Source organism: Vulpes lagopus, chromosome 2, assembly GCF_018345385.1.
Source record: "Vulpes lagopus strain Blue_001 chromosome 2, ASM1834538v1, whole genome shotgun sequence".
Classification (NCBI taxonomy): domain Eukaryota; kingdom Metazoa; phylum Chordata; class Mammalia; order Carnivora; family Canidae; genus Vulpes; species Vulpes lagopus.
The window spans coordinates 35,367,753-35,374,830 of record NC_054825.1 but is presented as its reverse complement, the minus strand read 5'-3'; positions in this window follow the sequence as shown (position 1 = coordinate 35,374,830).

The following is a 7,078-nucleotide window of genomic DNA, read 5'->3' as shown; positions in this document are numbered from 1 at the left end:
TCTTTTCAGACATAATTTCTTCAAAAATCTTTACCCCCAACATTTCCACTCCTTTTGAAACTCCAGTTGTGGACATATTTCCAAAGCTTTCTGATAATCTTTAGTATTTTAATGGAATAATTTCCATGCTGTATTCAAGTTCACTAATTGTTTTCTTCTGAAGTATCCAATCTATTATTACTCTAATTCAGTGTATTTTTTATCTTAGACATTGTGTTTTTTATTTTCAGAAGTTCAATATGAGTCTTTTTGATATCATTTCGATCTCTCCGAAAACTGCTGTTTCCATGTACATGCTTGAACATATGGAATATATTAATCATAGCTATTTTAACATTCTTCTCTCTTAATTTTATCATCTGTGCTGTTCCTGAATCTGTTTCTAATTGATCATTTTCCTCCTCACTGAAGTTTATCTTTTCTGCTTTTTTGCATGTCTGGAATTTTTTGATCGGATGTCAGACATGGAGAATTTTATATTTTGGCACACTAGATTGTTTGTGTTTTCAATATGCCTCAACTTTGTTCTAGAGTGCAGCAGAGTTCCTTAGAAATAATGTAATTCTTTTGCAACTTGCTTTTAAGCTCCATTAGGCAGAACCAGAGCCACTTTTCATCTCAGCAACTAATCTCAACCAGGGACAATTCTGACTCTAAGGAAGGGTGCATTGGCAATGTATGGAGATACTTTCAGTTGTCACAATTAGTGGAGTAGGTAGGCAACTGGCATCTAGCAGATAAAGGCTAGGGATGCTGCTAAACATCCTATGACACATAGGCAGCACTCCATGATAAAGAACTATTTGGCCCAAAATATCAATAGTATCAAGATTGAGAAACTATTGTCTAGACTATTTGGGCTCCACTATTGAAATAGTACCCTTCTCTCTTTTTTTAAGTTTTTAATTTATTCATTCATGAGAGACTCAGAGAGAGAGGCAGAGACATAGGTAGAGGGAGAAGCAAGCTCCCTTTGGGGAGCCCAATGTGGGACTCAATTCCAGGACCCTGGGATCACGACCTGAGCCAAAGGCAGATGCTCAACCAATGAGCCAGCCAGATGCCCCTGAAGTAGTACCCTCCTGAGTGCTCTATGTGATGTCCCCATTTATTAAGAGATTTCTCCATTCTGGTTGTTGGGAAGGCAAACTATTCCAAGTTCTTTGGGATATCTGGGAATTGTTTTCCCTACTCCTTTCTGTTGGCTTTGGGTCATTTCTTCATATATACATGCCAATCAGTTTTTTAGTTGAATAGTGAAAGAGGACCCCTGTCTCTGTGATGCTTCTCTTCTCCAGTACTTTGCCTGGTAGATTCACTTTGGCCTCTCCAAATTCTCAACTCTTTGTCCTAAACACAGAGGCCTGCAAGCATTGGTTTGGGATTTCCTTCCCTGTGTTTTGGCCTGGAAACTCTCTGTGAGTAGTAAACTGGGGTAACTGTCGGGCTCAATTCATTTATTTACCTCTTTTCAGGGATCACTGTTCCACACCAGCTGCCATCCAATGTCTGAAAGCCACTCTTTCATATGTTCTGGCTGTTTTTTTAGTCAAATGATTTTTATAACAGGTGAATTATATGAAGCAGTGGCTTTGATCCTTGAGTAGTGGTTAATATCCTAAGGCACAATATGCAGTTAGATCAGGATTCATCTTTAAACATATTTCAAATAGTCCTGGTAAATGAGATTTTTCCCAGCTTCACATCAGCTCTAATTAGATTATCATTGTTTTTATCTCATTAGATGGCTGATAAAAGGCTTACAGTAGGAGGAATATGTCAGCTCTGCTATTTTGTTGTTGGTATGCGCAGTATTTGTATTCTCTTCAATCTGTCTTATCTGTAAAAATCTATTTTATTTTTATGATAGAAAAATTCAATCATATACAAAGGTAAAGAGGATAGGATAATGAATCTTGATCTGCCCTTCAGTCAGCTTCAACAATTATCAACTCACAGCCAATCTTGTTTCATCTACATTCCCACCCACTTCTCAAAGCATTCTCCTAACCCTGGATTACTCTGAAATAAATCCCAGGTATCATATCATTTTATCTATAATTATTTCAGTGTGTATATATAAAAAAGCAAAGCATAGTTCTATTGCCATACTTAAAAATGTAACAATAACTCTTTAATACCACAAATATATAATCCAGACTCAAACTTCTCTGATTATTTCAAACTTCTTGTTTTTGTGTGTGTGTGTGTTTATTTATTTGAATTGTCATCCAAATAACACTCATACATTGTGATTGCTTATATGTCTCTAAAGTTGCTTTTAATTTAGTTTCTTCTCCATCTTTACACATCCCCTCCAAGTTATATGTTAAAGAAATAGAGTCATTTGTCCTGTAGGGTGTCAGGTATCATTTAACAAATTCTTCAGTTCCCTGTATTTCCCACAATTGGTAATTATATGTAGAGATTTTATCAAATTCAGGTTCAATTTATTTGGGTAAACTACTTCATAGATGGTGTGTGATTCTGTCAGGAAGCACATTTGGGGATGCTAGCAGCTCTGGATAATCATTGTATAAATCCACTAATTCATTAGGGATATAGTGTCTAATATTATCATTCTTTCTTCATTATTAGCTGGAATAAATATATAAAGGCAATCTTTTCTTCATGGTTATTTCTAATTCTATCATGCCTACTTCACTTAGTAAATTGAATACTGCTACAAAGTTAATACTTCTTAACTTCAACCATTTCTTTTCCCAAGGGATAGAAATTGTATAGGAAAAGAATAAATTCTAATCCTTTCCCTTTAGTCACTAGTTTGTTAAATAATAATTATTTTCCTATCGTTCTCCAAAGGTAACCAAAGCTTTCTGCATCATTATGAGCTCATTGATTTAAATATATTTGATGTATATCAATCCATTGCAGTTTATTCTTGTTAATGCTTGATTTGTCCCATCTTTCACCACTGGGAGCCTATTTAAGTTAACTCTTGTGGCCTTTGATGACCTCAGTAGTCTCATGGCTTCCTTGCTAATTGGTTTCACAAGATATTTCAGGCATATGTGATTTTGCTAAATAGTATCAAGTTTTCTTCATTGGAACGGTACCATATTGCATCCCCACTCCCCTCCAACCCCTACAATGTGATAGCACTGGTTTCCCCACAGCCTCACCAATTGAGTATTAAGTCAAACTTGAATATTTGCAAATCTGATAGGTGACAAATAATATCCTTGTGTGGTTTTAATTTCCATTTATTGCCCATGAGTTTGACTGATCATCTTTACCATGGTTAAAAGCCATTTGCTGTAAGCTGTCTGTATTTCAGCCCATTACACAAAAAGCTTCTTAGTAATCTATAGTTTCTTTGTAAGACTATCTCAAGCCATGTGTCTGTCCATCTTGTAAAGTCACCTTAATCAAAATGTAATAAAATCTATCAGTCCATTTAACCAGGCAATATAAATTTGAATATGTGGTGTATGCTAAGAGGAAACAAAAACTGAAGGCCCAAGTGATAGACACTGAACTATAAAGCTCCCATCTTGCTCCGTCCTCCTGATACTTCATGCTCCATCTGTGATACACTGGACAGCTGGACCAAGTGAAGGGGCCATGGTCAATCTACACAGTATAGTTGAGAACCATCTATTTTTAAATTTTTAGATTAAAAATATAATACAATTACCCCAATAAAGTTAATTTTTTTAGTGAATATAAGTAGCTCTAGATTTTCTTTCCACCCTCCAGTAGCTCACTTTGTACATCCCCAATGCATAGACAGAGCCCACTTTGGATAGCACTGACTACGAGATAAAGTTTAAGACTTCTGGCTTGGCAGAACAGAAAGACTATCAGAAGGTGGCCCCTGCCCATGTTCCAGCCTGTCCCATGCCTCTAGTCCCCTTGCTCTAGTTCTGTCTACGTTTTTGTAGTTCTCCCTAAACTGTTATTCTCTGTTTCAGGCACACTACATCCTTCTCTCCTCTAACTAGCAAGCTCCTACTATGAGCTGCCACATAACCTGCACAAATATGCCAAGAGCTCTACTCCTATTCCACCAGGGACAAACAATTCCTCTGGGAAACCATTCTGACTTTTTCAGTCTGACTTAGGTCTTATCTTCCTCTAGATTCACCATGAACACTGTGGCAAAACCACTGACATCTTTGTGGAGAAGCTAGCAAGCAAGCACTATTGGGTCTCTTCCCTTGACTTGAGAATCACTCTCCAACTCTCCTCCACTGGGAAGGCAACTTCAGAGGAGGCATAAGAAGAGGTGCCTGAGAATGAGATCCAGCCTGCTCCAGACTTTCTCGCAACTCCCCCCATTGATCTGCCCAGAGAAATGCCTGAGGGGTCAGAACCTGGGTATGGTTACTCGAAGGCAGGCCATAGGCAGAATTCCTCACTGAATACAGTGGGAGAGACTTAGCTGAAAGAAAGAACTAAGCCAAAAACTGGGCTTGATAGGTGAGGTCAAAATTCATGGAAAAGCCTGGTGGAGTCCAACTGAGAGTAGCTCAAGGAAACAGAATAGCAAGCTATTCAAACATTGAATAGCAATGTAATTCTAGAAGGGAACTCTTCTGTCAGTACCTGCCTTCTCAGGGATAGTTGAGAAGAAAGAGGGCCTCACTATTCACATCTGTCTACCAGGCAGAGTTACCATTTTCCAGCAGAGCCCTAATGTATCTCTTGATTCCTCTGAACCTGCCCAAATGTACCAGAACCTGTCCCCATTCTCCATGTACAAAGGTCTCCTTGTCAGGGCCTCCCTGCCATTCTCCATTTCAGACTTCTAAAAGCCCCCAAATCTAAGATCTAATAGAGAGCTGGGAGGTCCCAGCCCATCTGTCCACCTAAGCCTGACCAGAGAGGACAAAATAAAACCAGCACTTAGATCCCCATTTGACTTCTTAAACTGATTATTCAATGAATCAGAACCCAGAGAGGAGGAGAGATGAGCTCCTGGCTTCCTAGACATCACACAATAAGTTTAACTGAGCAAACCCAATCAACCAAGTGGACTTCACTTAAAGACTGAAAAGAAAGTGAATGATCAACGTAAAACTATGTTTAGGTTTTATACATCCTATGGAGAATTGATCAAATGCAGATTGCAAGGTCCTTCCCTTCAGATTTTGATTGAGAAGTCTCAGATGATACCTGAGAATCTGAATATTTAAGTTCCCTGGTGAATTTGGATGCAGGTATTTTCAGACCAGACCCTGAGAAACAGTGGTCCAGATGATAAAACAGGGAAATTTAAAGCATCTAAAGCAGCTAGGGTCATCGAAGTCACTGCCCAGGGGCTAGTCATTCTGTGTCGCTGCATCCTGGTTGTGAATTACATAGCAAACTACCCTTGTTCTGGTTGCAGGCTCATCTGCAACCTTTTGGCCACCATTTGACTTCCCTAGTCCCTTGCCTGCGGGAAGATAACCTACAGATCTGCACGCATGAACATTCTGCTCCGTCCACAGCTGTCTTTCTCATTACAAATCGATACATTGGCATTTGCTTCTTTTTTTTTTTTTTTTTTTTTATTGGCATTTGCTTCTATTTTCATTTCTGTGGCTTTGCTCACTGCGGGTCCCTCCTGAAAAGCAGAGCTTCTCTCCCGGTACAGATGGAAACCATTTTCCGCCAGTGCAGACACGGAGCCTCACCATGAGCTAGCTGATGAGTCTCGCACCCTGACACGTCCAGAAGAACGTGCAGAACACTAACTTGCTGCTGGAACCATCTGCTCGGATTCCGACAGCGAGGACCGCGCGCAGAGCTCCGCCCCCGCCCGGCCTTTGTTCTCTCCTGCGGGGCCACCCACACCGTCGCTCCTGTCCCAGGGCCCGGGGGAGCCCCCGCCCTTACCGAGCGCTTCTAGTTCCCCACCACCTCCTGTCTTAAATTCCTTGGTCCCTGGCTCTCTGATCTTATCTCTTCCCCGCCTCGGCTTTTTGGTCTGTGTTGTCAATCATTCCTTTCCTTCTGCTTTTTGTTCTTTTCTTCCCCGAGGATGGAGCTACGGAGTTTCCCCATCCCTGCTGGCGGCGGAAGTTCTGGCACAACAAAAGAACCCTCTCGGCCGTCCTGGCCCAGCGCGCGCCCGGGCCCAGGGCCCAGTGGGGTGTGTGCCAGGCCCGGGGCACAGGGGAGGGGGAACTCGTCTGCCAATCGGATTCAACCAGCCCCCTGGCTGTGTTCAATTCACTACAGTGAATGTCACCCTGCGCTGTGTCTTGGCAGCCAGCTGGCTTTCCTGGGCCATTGCCCCTGCGAAGTGCCTGAACTGCAGCATTAGCATTCACACTGCATCACCATTCAAGGAAAAGAACCGATGAAAAGCTCAACTAGATTAGACCAATCTTCCTTCCCAGGCGCTCCTGGGCTCCTGACAGAGGCCCTGAAGGACAGGCTGCCCTCCAAGCTATTTACCTCAATAGAGGAGGGACAGCCTCACACAGCTTCTCTCCTTTGGTAACTTGTTATTTAAGCCTCTCCTTTATTCCCTCTGTCAAATTTGTCATCATGCCCTGCCAATTTCTGTTGCCACCATCGTCGTTCTCTCATATCCTGGCTCCAGCGAGGGTCTGATTTCTGTGATGTCTTCCCACACCGCCCACTGAAGCCATCCTCAGGACTTTCATCATCTCACTTGGTGGCAGAGTCCTACTGGGAATAGGGGGATCAGACTCCCCTTCCCAGATCTCAACTGCCTGGCTCTACCTAATTGGCCCCTCTTCCCAGCACACAATCCCCTCTTCGTTCCAGGCCATGCTGGCCCAGTGTCCCCAAGACTTCACATTCCTGTCTGCCCGCAGTGCCCCCACCTGTGTTTTCTTTGAAATCTACCACTTTTGAAAATGCCCACCTCAACCCTTGCTATTTCAAGTGGGCAAAGGGGCTACGATGAGGTGGCACTAGGCCTGTGAGCTTGGGATGGGGGCCAGAGGCTAGGGCGGTGAAAGGACTCACCCAAGGCAGAGCAAAAGAGAAAGAAATTTATTGAATACACCCGCAAGGGAGTGGTGAGCAGGATGGCAAAGGAGAGAATGTCTGTGGTGAGAAGGGGTGGTGAGAGGCCACAGTTCCTGGGCCAGTGAGG